This window comes from Mus musculus, chromosome 4 (genome assembly GCF_000001635.26).
Source record: "Mus musculus strain C57BL/6J chromosome 4, GRCm38.p6 C57BL/6J".
Classification (NCBI taxonomy): Eukaryota; Metazoa; Chordata; class Mammalia; order Rodentia; family Muridae; genus Mus; species Mus musculus.
Genome location: NC_000070.6, coordinates 127,129,661 through 127,145,014, shown reverse-complemented (window position 1 = coordinate 127,145,014; position 15,354 = coordinate 127,129,661). Strand labels below are relative to the sequence as shown.

The following is a 15,354-nucleotide window of genomic DNA, read 5'->3' as shown; positions in this document are numbered from 1 at the left end:
GGGAGTCCATCTTATCTCTGGTTTGTCTCAGACACTCCCGGACACTCTGGCAGTCTACAGTACCGCTAAAGGTATCTGATCACTCAGACTATTAGAAGCAGAGGCTAATTTTTTGTTTGTTTGCTTGTTTCCATCGGCACTCAATGCTAATGATTCCTTCTTCTCAGATATCTCAGATAACAATTTATAATGAAACAGTGGTGATGCACACCAGCAGCTGGGAGACAGAAGCATGAGGATCTCTGTGAGTCTAAGGCCAGTCTCAGCAGTCTACATAGCCAGTTCCAGGCCAGCCAGGACTACATAGAGAGACCCTATCTCAAAAAAAAATTTCTTTTTACATTTTTAAAATGAAACATAAACTATTCATATTTACTAACTGATAGATTTGACTCCAGTAAGAGGCCAGTTAACTTGTTATATTCTATTATTACTACTACTATTATGTTTTTAAACTTTGTTTTGTGTGTGTGTGTGTGTGTGTGTGTGTGTGTGTGTGTGTGTGTGCACGCGCGCACGTGCACACTCATGCCTTTGCATGCACAAGTTGCAGCGCCTGTGTAGCGGTCAGAAGACACCTTGGAGGAATCAGGTCTTTCCTTTCACCCAGAAATCAAACTCAGGTCATCAGGCCTGACAGCAAGTACCTTTGTGTGCTGAGCCATCTTGTCGGCCCTAATCTCTTTTTCTGAGACAGGATTTCATGTAGCCCAGGCTCTCCTCTGATCCTGTGACAGGTTCCTGAGAGGGAGAACCATGGGATGAGAGATAAAGAAGACAGGAAAGTTTAGGAAAGTTCAGAAGATCATGCACATGGTGATGGTGCAAGCAAGTTTATTAAGAAATACAGCATCTTATATACAGTTTTCAGGGGAAATGGGAGGGAAACGACAGAACATTATTATACGATGAGAAGGGGTCAGCAGGAAGCCAATCAATCGATGTTGCACAAAGGGAACAAAGGGTTTCTCCAGTGTGTCACAGGCAGCACACAGCAGCCTCCGGACTGATACCCATAACCCTTTGCAGTAGAGTTAGGTTGACAGGATCGGAAGTTGAAGCTCCTCCAAGGCTCTGGTCCAAGCCTTTACTGGGGGAGCTTCAAGCCTCTGTCAAGCATGTTCATGGCTTTAGGCAAGGAACAAATTGCATTGCTCATCCATACATCAGGTCTGGGGGAAAGCCTTGGATCAGCCTGGCTCCCACAAGTCTTCAAACTAAAGATGGCGTTGAGCTTCTGATACCCCTGCTTCCACCTAAGTGCTAGGGTCTGAGCATGCATCTCCATCCCAGGAAAGCGAGTTACTTGATTCATTTGTTCTTTCTTTTTCTTTCCCTCCCTTTTTTCCTCCCTTCCTTCCTCTCTCTCTTCCCCTCCCTCCCTGCCTTCCTCCCTTCCTCCCTTCCTCCCTTCCTCCCTTCCTCCCTTCCTCCCTTCCTACCTTCCTACCTTCCTTCCTTCCTTTTTCCACTCTTCATACTAGGGATTGACTACAAGCTTTGCACACACTAGGCAAGTGCTCTATCACTGAGCTATATCCTCATACTTGCTAATCTCAATACATAGGATAAATTATATGAATGATACATATATATATCATATATATAATATGTGACTAGGATAAATTATGCAAGAGTTCATTTTATTTATTGTCCATTACCCTGTTATAAAAGAATCCTGCCAAAATTATATTCTCTATAGTTCTCAGGCTATTTGATTCACTTTCATGAATTTCAATTCTCTCTTCTTCTCCTCTCTCTCTCTCTCTCTCTCTCTCTCTCTCTTTCTCTCTCTCTCTCCCCAGCATATGAGTACACTGTAGCTATCTTCAGACACACCAGAAGAGAGTATTGTATCCCATTACAGATGGTTGTGAGCACCATGTGAGTGCTGGGAATTGAACACAGGACCTCTGGAAGAACAGTCATTGCTCTTAACCGCAGAGTCATCTCTCCAGTCCTCTAATTCTTTTTTAAAGGTATTTATTTTCACTCATTTGCCCATGTTTTCTTTGATCATTTTAATTAATTTATAGTAATTTAGAGCCCTTGTCTTCTTACTCCAATAACAGCCCCATTGCTAGGTCTGTGTGTATTGTCTATTTATTCCATTGATTATCAGCACCATTTTCCTACTTGTCTGTATACTCAGAGACTCTGATCTCAGTCATATTGTACAAGTACTTGTAGCATCAGTTTAAAAATCCATAAACATCTGCATATAAGAGACCTGCATGGGGACTGGAGAGATCACCCCCATGGTATAGGGCTGGCTCTGCAAGCATGAAGACCTGAGTTCCAATCCCCAGCATCTATATAAAAAGCCAAGTGATGGCATGTCCTTGTTATCCCCGTGCTGGGGAAGAGGAGACCAGAAGATCACTTAGGCTTTCTGGCAGCCAATGAAGCTGGTCAGTGAGTTCCAGGTAAAGTAAGGGGCGCTATCTCAAAACACAGCATGGAGACACTGACCTCTGGCCTCTGCTTATATGTGCACACACATGAACACACACACACACTTTCCCTTTCCTTCTATTTCCCTCTGTTAGATAGAAGGGGTGGGGGTGGGGTGGGGACAACCAATCACCTCAAGCTAAGTATGAAAAACTGAAGCAGAGCTGAGACACAATTCTTGGGACATCTGGTTGACCTCTAGCACATTTCTCTTTTTAGGTTGATGCCTCCCTGGGCTTTTTGGCTGAGAGTATAGTGGTTTCCTGTCTCACTGCAAACAACTAAGCTTCCCCCCCCCTCCTTTGACTCCAGCTTCAAACTGGTAGGTATGTTTAAGAAGGACGCCAGTTCTGTCTTTCACCAGTCTTCATTCTGTTCTGTGTCTGAGCATCTGAAGGTTTCACAAGATCTCCATCTGCTTGCTCTCATGGCTGCTCTTTCATTTTGTTTCACTTTCTTTTGCTTTCTTTCTTTATCTGAAACGGGGTCGCCTGTAGCCCAGGCTGCCCTTGAACACTGTGCTCGAGGATGACCTCAAATTCCTGAACTTTCCGTCTCCACTTCAAAAGTGCAAGGATTACAGGCAGACAGTTGGGGATCAAGCCCAGGCCTTTATGTCGGCTAGACAAGCACTCTACCAACTGAGTCCTTTCTTAATTTTTGGAAGCCCAGAGGCTTGAGAGATAGATAGGCTGGCATACAAACAACAGAGAGACCCTGTCTCAAATGAAGAGGATGGTGACGTTGTCCTCTGATCTCTACATGTGCTCGATCCCACAGCGATGTATTCATGGGTGAATGTGTGCAAATGCACACACAAAAATGTCTCAAAAGAAAAGAATATATAAACAAACTGATCATTCAATAAAATATAAGGCAATCAGAAGAAAGGGAAACATTTTCATGACAATGAATAAAAATTCATATGTAGGCCAGGCATGGTGGCACACACCTTTAATGTCAGCACTTGGGAGGCAGAAACAGGCAGATCGCTGTGAGTTCCAGGTCAGCCAAGATTGCATAGTGAGACCTGGTCTTAAGAGGCAAAACGCTCTGCCAGATCGCCGCCATCATGGACACGAGTCACGTGCAGCCCATCAAGCTGGCTAGGGTAACCAAAGTGCTGGGCAGGACCGGTTCGCAGGGACAGTGCATGCAGGTGCGAGTGGAATTTATGGATGACACCAGCCGCTCTATCATCCGAAATGTCAAAGGACCTGTTCGAGAGGGTGACATGCTCACCCTATTGGAGTCAGAAAGAGAAGCTCGAAGGTTGCGTTGATCTTGCAGCTGGGTTCTGGATATCCACTACTTAGCCCATGGAATGATCTGCAACTGTTAAATAAAGCATTTATATTAAAAAAAAAAAAAGAGGCAAAACATGGGCTGGCAAGATGGCTCAGCAGATAAGAGCACTGACTGCTCTTCTGAAGGCCCTGAGTTCAAATCCCAGCAACTACATGGTGGCTCACAACCACCCTTAATGAGATCTGACGCCCTCCTCTGGTGTATCTGAAGACAGCTACAGTGTACTTATGTATAATAATAAATAAATCTTTGGGCAGGAGCAAGCAGAGACTGAGCAAGCAGGGTTGACTGGAGCAAGCAGAGGTCCTAAAAGAAATTCAATTCCCAACAACCACATGAAGACTCACAACCATCTGTACAGCTACAGTTTACCCATATACATAAAATAAATAAACCATTTTTAAAAAGGTAAAAAATAATAAATAAAAATAACAAATTTACAGGCAGATAATCACAAAGTGATTTATTTCTCTTTTTCCTTTGTAAAAACACAGTCTCATATAACCTGACCTCAAATTCACTATCCATCCAATGACGGCTTTGAATTCCTGATCCTCCTGCTTCCTCCTGCCCAGTGTTGGGATTACAAGATGTGCCACCATATTTGGTGTAAACCCAGAATAGAAGCCATGGCTTCTAATGCTCTACCAACTGAAAGGCACCCCCAACCCTCAAACTAATTTCTAGAGAGACTATAGATTTCGGTATAATCTTGGTTAAAGAGAGATTTGAACAGTTTGGTAGTTAGCTGCCACTTGCTGATATATATATAAAATAGTTCGTTGTTGAAACTTAAAATAATGATCTGGAGACATTTATATGAATATAAATGTGGCTTGAAGGAATGGTTTTAAAAAAACTCACATTATGAATGATGGTGACTTATATGATGAAGTTAAAGTGTCCTATTTTCTGTAGTAATAATTTATCACATGTGACCCACATACAATGCTTAAGCATAACATGTAAAATTGCATTCAGTCATCTTTGATGATTTTCTAACTTTCAGCCTGAAAACCACAGCTTTACCCACATTTCTCTAGCTTGTCGTTGTTAAGGTGTATTTGTCAAGGCAGGCGTATGGAATACATTTTAACTAATAACATGTCAGCTTAATTTATAGCTTTTAAATGCTTACAAATTAGGGTGTGAACCTTCATTTATACTCTTGCCAGGAGCCCCGTGAGCACCAGGGGCTAACCCAGGAGCAGCACAGGCACCTGCCAAGAACTGCAGACAAGACGCCTGGCTTAATGACAAAGGCCTGTTGGGACTGGGTGGTTGACACACGTGCTACACCAAGGACAGGAGAGCCAGGTAGGGTGAGGGCTAGGAATGATCGTCCCAGATAGGAGGTCATGATCTCTGGAGCTGGGATGTAGTCCAAGGAGGTGGCCTCAAGGTCAGGGAAGGACAGTTGTAGTTACAGGTCTGCAGGATTCAGCAGGGGAGACAGACATTCCCTCTCCTCAGGCCTGGAAAGAGGGGGGCAGGTGTCAAAGGAAAGAATTGCCTGTAACCCATGGGGTGCACACCTTTAAATCCCAGCACTCAGTATACAAAGGCAGGCAGATCTCCATGGGTTCAAGGCCACCCCTGGTCTACATGGTGAAGTTCCAGGACAGTCAAGGCTACATAATAGAGGTCCTGTCTCAAGAAGATAAAGGATGAGCTGCAAAGAGAGAGGCTTGGGGCCTAATGCAAAGGGAGAAGGCCAGGCGGGCTTCCCTACAGAGGCCAGAGAAATAGGTGGAAACTGCACTGGAAAGGAAAGACTCTAGCAGGAGCAGGCAGGGTCTCAGAGGATCCTGGGCTGGCCCACAGGTCCAAGGGATCAGGTGCAAGCAGGTGCTGGCTAAGGGCAAGGCTAGTGTTGGAGACTGGGAAGATGTCAGTGGGTAAAGGGTTTGTTTAGTAGACCTGACAACTCATTAGAGTCCATATAAACCCTGGGAAAGAGAGAACCAACTCCACAAAGTTGTTCTCTGACCTCCACACGCGTGCCAAGTCACGTGTGCACCTGCTCCCACACATTTACACACTTTTTTTTTTAACTTAAAGAAAGAATAGTGTTGGGCTGGGTTCAGGCACTTTGGAGCTGTGACTGAGCTGAAGGGGCGAGCAGGTCAGGAGATAAGAGGAGTCTCATTCTCTCGGAATGAAAACAAACAAACAAAACAAACAAACAAACAAACAAACAAAAAAACCGAGGATGTGATGGCTCCTAGGTGTGGTTGAGAAGGTTTTTATTGTAGATCTGAGAGAACAGCCAGAGACATCTGGAAGACTTCAGACTGAACCAGCAGAATAGCCAAGGCCGTGGGGGGCGGGGGGAGGGGGGCGGACAGTGGAGAGGAAACAAAGAGAAGGGGACAGAGAGGGGATGGAGAGAGGGAAAAGAACCAAGCTAGGCCAAAATGACTGAGTTATATAGGAATTAGAAGCGAGGGGGAAGGGAAAGGAAGCTCATAGGGTAGGGAGCAGGGTGTGAGTGTTGAGAGCAGCCAGGACTCCACAACGCGGACTTGCAAGGCCGAGAGACCTGGCAGCCAGCCAGCATCCATTTTGATACGGTTTTTGGTTTGGATTTTCAAGACCTGGTGTCTCTTTGTAGCCCTATCCTTCCTGGAACTCTTTGTAAATCAGGCTGGCCTCCAACTCAGAGATAGACCAGGAATTAAAATACGCTGGGATTAAGTGTGTAGTGGTCAACACACTATGACCCAACCCACTTTGGCTTTGATGTGTTAATAGGCTCCTTTGCCTTTTGTTCTGGAGTGTCTTTGGGACTAAGAGCTCTCTAGTCTAAGAGCTGCTTACCCACACCATGTCCACTCCCACAGCAGAATGCGTCCTGGGCAGGCAAAGGCAGGGATGGAAGCTTCCTGGCTCCTTTGACTCCCTTCTCCTTTAACTGATGGAGAATGTTGGGTCAAAATTTTAGAAGTTTGAGAGAAGTCCCGGGACCAACTCTCAAAGGACTCCTGCACTGTGGTCCATTGTCACCCCCTCTCAGGCTCTTGCCTCTGGGTACCCATCCCAGCCCTTCTTTCCTGAGCTGACCTGGAGGGAGGAGGGACACACACACACACACACACACACACACACACACACACACACACTGTAATTCTAGCCAGAGGATTTCTTTCCTTTGAGTTTGACCTCCCAGAAGCAATTGACTCTCAAGTTCTTTTTTTTTTTCTCCCCGGGTCAGACACAGAAGACTAAGTTGGACATTTCCCAATGGAAACGGACTACTTTGCTGGAGGAAATGTTACATCAAAAGCGTGATAGTACAAGACCACAGGGATGGATGAGGCCAACAGGAATCATTTTTTATTCGGACAGAATTGAATTCAGCCTCAGGAGATTCAACTGGCCCTGGTATGGACGCCAGGTCATTTCTCAAAGACCCAGCCTTGCGTAGCCTGTGGGCTTGAGCAATTCATCCAGGCATGAGCAAATGAATTCAGGATGTTGGGGGACTCAGCTGTCTCTTGGCCTTGGGCTGAGATGCTGGCATGAGCCAGCGTGATTCCCAAGGAAGCAGCAAGAAGTAACACTAGGAATAGGATCTAGTGGTGTGGTTTCTGACTCATTTCATTCTCCCAACAAGCAAGATAGAGACTAGGCTTTGGCTGATGTGAGGGGCAGAGATTAGATCTTTCTTCTTCCTGCTCCTGCTTCATCAGGTTCCAAATATATATCAAAGAGATTGGGACATCCTCAAGAAAAAAGAAACCAGCCGGGCGGTAGTGGAGCACACCTTTAATCCCAGCATTTGGGAAGCAGAGGCAGGCAGATCTCTGAGTTTGTGGGCAACTGTTCTACATAGTGAGTTCTACAGCCAGAGCTACCTAATGAGACCCAGTCTGAAAAGGACAAAAAGAAAGGGAGAAAGGAAAAAAGGAAGGAAGGAAGGAAGGAAGGAAGGAAGGAAGGAAGGAAGGAAGGAAAGAGAGAGAAAGAAAGAGAGAGAAAGAAAGAAGGAAGGAAAGAAAGGAAGGAAAGGAAGGAAGGAAGAAAGACAATTAAGTCTGTTCATAGCTGGGAGGTAGATGTATTCAGGTCTATGTAGAAGAATAAGCCACTGCTACCATTTAGTCCTGAAATGACCCTCCAAGACCCCAGGCTTGAAGGATAATCTTGATCACTAACTTTACACATCTAGGAAGAAAGAACTTCAGTTGAGGAATTACCATCAGATTGGCCTGTTGGCACATCTGTAGAAACATTTTCTTTTCTTTTTTTTTTTTTAGACTTCTTTTTTAAAAAAAGATTTATTTTTATTTATATGAGTACACTGTAGCTGTCTTCATACACATCAGAAGAGGGCATCAGATCTCATTACAGATGGTTATGAGCTACCATGTGGTTGCTGGGAATTGAACTCAGGACCTCTGGAAGAGCAGTCAGTGCTCTTAACCGCTAAGCCATCTCTGCAGCCCCTAGGGGCATTTTCTTGATTGCTAACTGGTGTGTCAGGGCCTAGTCCACTGTGGGCAGCGTTATCCGTAGGCAGGTGGGCCCAGGCTGTATAAAATAGTGGCAGAAATCACTCCAAAAAAAAACCATGTTCATTGCTCTCTCAGAGTGCCACACAGCTCACAACTGCCTGTAACTCCAGCTTCAGAAGGTCTGACTCTTTCTACTGATGTCTACAAACTCATACACACATGGTACACACACGTACACTCAAACACACACACACGAAATAAAATTCTTTTAAAGGGATGGAGAGCTGGCTCTGCAGTCAAGAACACGTGTTCTTGTTCAGGACCCAGGTTTGATTCGAGCACCCATATAGTGATTCACAATCACCTGTCACTCTAGACCCTGGGGATCCAAGGGCTTTGTGGGTCCCAGGCATGCACATGTTGTAAATACATATATGCAGGCAAAATATCCACTCATATAAAATAAATCTTAAAAATATAAAAAAGAAAGAAGGAAGGAGCTGGAGAGATGGCTCAGCGGTTAATAGCACTGACTGCTCTTCCAAGGAGCAGTCAAAGGTCCTGAGTTCATATCCCAGCAACCACATGGTGGCTCACAACCATCAGTAAGGAGATCTGACACCCTCTTCTGGAGTGTCTGAAGACAGCTGCAGTGTACATGCACTGTAAGCAAATAAATAAATCTGAAAGAAAGAAAGAAAGAAAGAAAGAAAGAAAGAAGAGAGAAGGGAGGGGGGAGAGGGAGGGAGGGAGGAAAGGAAGGAAGGAAGGAAGGAAGGAAGGAAGGAAGGAAGGAAGGAAGAAGGAAGGAAGAAAAAAGAAAGAAGGGAAGAGGGAAGAAAAAGGCTAGCAGGAAGAGCCTAGGACTTCAAGCCATTAAGCATCCTTACTCTGTGGTCTCTGCTTCAGTTTCAGCCCTGACATCCCTTGATGATGGATTCTAACCTGTACATTGAAATAAACTCTTTGCTCCCCAAGTTCCTTTTGATCACAGCATTTGTGAAAGCAATAGAAAGTAAACAAGAACAGCCCTGGATTGAAAGTTTGCTGCCCAGTGTACCAACATTGGGAAGGACTGTAGTTTCTACCTAGAATGTCTCCCAAAGACTCATGTATTAAAGATGAGGGCTCTAGTGTGGTGCCCAGGTGGGACCAAGTAGGAGGTTTATGATGTTGGGAATCCCTAAAAGGATTGTGGGGTTCCACCCCACCCTCTCTCTTGAGCTGTGCATAGAGGAAAGGGTCTTCCCAGCTACACTTTTTTTTTTTTGCCATAGACCCACCCATGGTTATATGCGGCCTTGACACAGACCCAAAGCAACAAGCCCACCAAGCCATGGACCAAAATCTCCAAACTGTGAGCCAAAATAAACCTTTCCATTTGTAAGTTAAGTAACCCAGGCATTTTGTTACAGTAAAGGGAAGCTGACTCACATGGAAGGTGGTGAAAGGTTTAAGAAATGGGGTCTGATGGAAGGGCTCTAGGTTACTGGTAATGTGCCCCTGAAGGGGAATAGGAGACCCTGGTATCTGTCTTCTTGGTTCTGGTTAGCTTCCTGGCCATGAGTTGAGTGGTTTTATTTTGTTCCATGCTCTTCCATGTTATGCTGCTGTCCACAGTCCTCAGTGTTAGAGCGCCAAATGACTCATGAGACAAAGTTCCTAAAAGTGTAAGTCAAAATAAATGTTTTGTCCTTATAAACTTATTCTTTCAAATACTCGAGATTCTTGTTTACTTCTTTTTGTTTCATTTGCCTTCCCAGAGATGGAGCCTAAGGCCTTGTGCATCCTAGGCAAGTGTGCTCTGCCATGCAGTGATATTTCCAGCCCCAGGTATTTGATATAGTAACAGAAAGTTAACATAGGACCCATGAATGTACAGACTGAAGAAGGCAAGAGTCCACCTAGTGTGGACCCTTAGCAATGCAGGGACTGTTACATACTGGCATTGGGGCTGTGATTGTGAGTGCTTTTTTGGGGGTTGGGGTGGGGGACAGTATAGTGATGTTATTAAACAATTCACACACACATACACACACACTCTGTGACACAGCAATTTCCCTGCCAGGAATTCATTCTATAAATTCACAAATATGTAGAGGTTTGTGAGCAAAGACATCCACTACAGCATTGTTTTTAACAGTAAAATAAGAGAAACAACTGTTCATCCGCGGGGATTCATACACGGGCATTCATCCGCAGGGGTCAACAGAGCAAAATAGGGACAATGTAATGAAAAGAGCAAGCTGTACATGTGCAGGTATTGGAGAGCTGTACAAAATAACTTGAAAGCAGCCGGGTGGTGGTGGTGCACGCCTTTAATCCCAGCACTTGGGAGGCAGAGGCAGGCGGATTTCTGAGTTCGAGGCTAGACTGGTCTACAAAGTGAGTTACAGGACAGCCAGGGCTATGCAGAGAAACCCTGTCTCGAAAAAACTAACTAACTAAATAAATAAATAAATAAATAACTTGAAAGCAAATTACAGAAGAGTGTTGCAATGCTATCCTGTTTGTAGCCTTCTGATAAAAGTTGATTCTGTGCATTTGATTAAAACAGCAGAGATTGGAAAAACCCATGCATAAACTGCAAACCTTGGCTTCCACTGAGGGACCTTTCCTTTGTGCTTCACATTTTCCTCTGTTGCTTTGTATTTACTTTACATGTATTTTCATGTGTTACTTTTAAAACAGAAAGAAACAAGTTAAAAAAGAAACAAGGGACCAATGAGAGGGTAATTTATCAAAAAGGGAAGATGGAATTTCCTGAATTTATCACTAAAAGGCAAACTCAGTGAAAGGGCCTGTGTCTGAATACAGAAAGAGGGAGGTCTTTATAGCCAGAGCTACCGACAGGAATCTGTACCCTGAGAAAATCTCCGGTCAGCTGAAGCTGAATGTAGCTTGCCTGGCCAATCTCTCTCCTAGCTAATGGCAGGACAGAATTCTAGCTTGATTACCACCAAGACTTGCCACAAGAGTCTTGACATCGTGGAGGTGATGGTAGAGTTGCCAATATCCAGTGACAGTGAGAGGCAGCAATCCTAAGTCTGGGTCAGAAATGTACCAGAGAAAGACAAGCTTGTAGAATCCCAGAATGTTGAAGGGAAGTGACTAGGCACCAATATATCTGAGTCCTAAGTTTTAAAATGATGAGCTGGAGAGATGGCTCAGTGGTTAAGAGCACTGACTGCTCTTCCAGAGGTCCTGAGTTCAATTCCCAGCAACCACGTGGTGGCTTACAACCATCTGTAACGGGATATGATGCCCTCTTCTGGTGTGTCTAAAGACAGCTACAGTAAACTCAAAAAAATAAATAAAAATAAATCTTTTTTTAAAAAAAAGTTTTAAAATGAATGATATCCAGATTTCGTTCACTCATCTGAAACTGAATTCTTCCTGTGTGCAAGACACAGAATGACACAGCAGAAATAATACACTGGGCAAAATAAACATGGGATTTAATGGATTGAATTAAATTAAAATACAATTGTCAATATTCAACATTTGGGAACCCACAAAAAAATGGCAATTCCTTATGGATTGGCATAAATACATTCTGACAAGAGAGAAAAAGGAAAAAATTCTATTACCCAGCTAATGGCTTAATTACAATTGTGAGAAAGAAATATGAAGAAGCAATCAAATTGGATCCAGTTTTGTGAGCATGTGCCTGTGCCTGCATGTTGGTAAGAAAGGTTTCCCTTTAAGAGTTAATTCTGGACCATGCACTAGTGATCCCAGCATGGGAGGCAGAGGTAGAAGGATCTGGAGTTCAAGGCCAGCCTGGTCTACAGAGTGAGTTCCAGGGCAGCCAGGGCTACAGAAAACCCAAAAGAAAGAAGGAGGGGGAGGAGGAGGTGGGGAGAAGGGGTGAAGGAAGAGGAGGAGGAGGTATAGGAGGAGGAGGAGGAAGAAGAGGAGGAGGAGGAAGAGGAAGAGAAGGAAGAGAAGGGGGAGGAGGAAGAAGAGGAGGAGGAGGAAGAGGAGGAGAAGGAAGAGGAGGAGGGGGAGGAGGAAGCGGTAGCAAGAAGAGCACGGGCTTTGGGAATTTGGCCACACATTGTTCATTTGTCATGCGGCACTGGGCTAATTTCTCAGCCTCACTGAGCCTGTCTTTGCTACTGTAAAATGGAGGCTTCACTATCCCATGGGGATACTTGATTCGAGAACAAGTAAAACCCTGAGTCTTGGCTGGCACTGGGAAGAGACGTCATAACTTAGCTCTGTCCCTTCTAGGCTGTGCACAGAAAAATGCATACATCCATACACGCACTCCATGAACAGTAGAAAGATACCTGGGTGGCATCTCACCCTCTCCCTATGGAGCAGAAGTGCATAAGCCAGTGTCTTCTTGCTATGTTTCACACTTGCATATATCTTCAGTTCCCAAACTCAGTCTCTTCTGGTGTTGAAATCTGAATCCCCAGGTGCCTGCCCTGAGAGTCATTTCTGTCTAGGTTGGCTCTAGCCCCTAGACATCCCACCCTAAGCCTGTTGCTATCATGCCATTAGATTATCCCCTTCTCCTTATGGTCTAGTTGCTAGAGCTTGCTCTGGATTCCTGGCTCTAAGAAGTTGAGAGTAAAGCCAGGCGTTGGTAGCAGATAAATTTAGTCCCAGCACTCAGGAGGCAGAGGCAGGCAAATCTCTGTTAGTTCAAGGTTCAAGGCCAGCCTGGTCTACAGAGTGAGTGCCAGGACAGCCAGGATTACATAGAGAAGCAATGTCTCAAAAACAAACATTTAAAAAAAAAAGTTGAGAGTGAATTGAATCCCCTCACTCACATATCCCAGATCTTTCTGGTCAATCCCAGAATATAACACGGAGAATCGACCAGGCGAGGACTTGAATGTGACAGGTGCATGCTGGATTTGTAGGGGTCCTTCAAGGACCTCAGGGCATTGGAGTGTCTTCTGGGGCAAGAGGAAGTCAAACAGCTGGAAGTTGTACCAAACTAAGACCTCTGATATGGTTCCCTGAAGCTTGGTCCCTTGAGTTCCTCAAGGCACTGTTGGGGGTCAAGCTTGCTGTCAATCCCAACTGCTACTCTATACCAGATGGCTGATCCATTCTTCCAGTGCCCTGCCTTTCACACAGGTGCTGGGCCAGCCCCACCACCATGCTTTTGAGTCCATATCAACCTTGGTAAACAGGATTCCCTCAGTGCCAGTGCAAGAGCTTTTACAACATACTGACTGGAGGCAGGTTGGGTGTGTCATGCTGGAGGAGAGGCTGGGACCCCAGGGGCTCCGGGCTCTACTGTGATAGGCTTTAAAGTGTTCCTGCATCCTGCCATTTCTGGAAAGTAGGGAGTTGATTACGTTGTAGGGCAGCCCTGGTCATGCCTGTACATTTTCATCTTGGCTGCTGAAACACTGAGAAAACATGGTTTCTGGAACCAATCAGGCCTTAGAAGTTCTAGTTCTGACAAGCACAGTCCGTATTCTCATTGGTAGGACAAACAGAGATTCAATAATAGCATTTAATGGGCACTTATGTACCAAGCTGTTTAATTTTCAGTGTTCTGTAAATAAACCAGGACAAAGCACACACCATTACCCCTCCCTTCTTGGTGATGAGCAGGGGCAGGGTTTAGTCAGTCTCAGTCTATGCTGGGAATTCCATTCCTCCTCATCAGTGATCGGTTTAAGGATTGAAATATAACTTCATTCTGTCGTTAGATATAAGGAATGACCTGGGGTTTTCTGAAAGCTTTCCATTCTCTACTTACCCTTGGATATCACATGCAAACATACCACCTTGAGCTGCAGCTATTTTTACAACTCTGAAGGCAGTCGCCAATAAATTGATGGGTGAAAGAATGGATGTTGGACCTTGATGTCTTCATGAAGTAGCCCAGTTAACCAATGCTGAAACTAAATCATCTCTGGACCAGAGAGAGAGACAGAGAGACTGACTAAGAGAATGAGTGTACCACAGGGCATGTGAGAGTCAGAAGACAATCTTCCAGAGCTGGTTCTATCTTTCCACTATGTAGGTCCTGGATGAAATGGGTCATCAGGCTTGGCAGCAATCACCCTTATCCAGAATTATCTCATTAGTCCCCTGCTATGATGTTGTCACATAATTTATGATGGGCCTGTCTATTGAGCTCTACCCTTGCTGTTGGTGAAGCACATCACTGTGCTTTCAGACCCAAGAAGATCCAACTAAGAATTATCAGCTTGCCCGAGGTTCATGCAAGCATGGGCACAGCAGAAACTACCATTCAGCACTGAGCATGAAGTGGACTATCAAAACTTTCGCCTGTGTTCCCTAAAGCTAAATTCCTATGCCCAAAATGTCATCTAGGCGGGTAGTTAAAATGTGCATAGATAAAACTCTAGCTAGCCCCAGTGCAGGCCTTTAATCCCAGCTACTGGAGAGACTGAGACTGAAGGATCCAAGTGCAAGGCTTGTTCAAGACCAGCGTAGGCAACTTAGTGAGACCTTGTCTCAGAATAAAGACAAGGGGCGAGGCTCAGAAGATCTGTGCGTGCCTCTCGTGTGTGATGCTTCAGAGCTGCAAAACAGAAAATCTTCTACTTCACTACCTTTTCTCATAGAAGAAACATCATTTCCCAAAAGGACACCAGTGGACCCGGGCAGAGGGCCTGGGGACACAACACAAGGGGCTCAACATTTTCCCCATGGGCACTTGTGCCTTTCCTTTCTCTCTCCCCTTTATCACCCTCCCACCACCACCCCCCCCCCACCACCACCACCAAGACAGCTGGATTTAGAGAGACTGCTGAGCCACTACTGAGCATTACCGGGAGCTGCTGTCCCCCAACCTCCACTAAGGTGTTAGGGGACGCTGGATTAAGTGCCACACCTCACCATTTTAGCAGGTGCCCGTCACCAGTGCAAGTGTAAAAATAAAGAGAAATTGGCAAGAAATTCCCTCATGGGACCCAGGTGAGCACAGGCAGAAATCAGACACTTAACACTCTGCAGTGTGAATTCGTAAAATTTTAAAACATGCGCTAGATGTGCGTGCTTTTTGAAATAGTATGCTTACTTCTTGGAAAACGAAATAAATATGTAGAGGTCATTTGTTGTGAGCTTTACAAACACACGCACACACACATACAACAGGAATGACCCAGATATTTCTCATGGACAGGAGGAAGTG

At 44.9% G+C, this 15,354-nt stretch overlaps 1 pseudogene; it reads left to right on the top strand.

Moving 5' to 3' along the window:
- Positions 3,506-3,814, top strand: Gm12943 (predicted gene 12943; annotated as a pseudogene).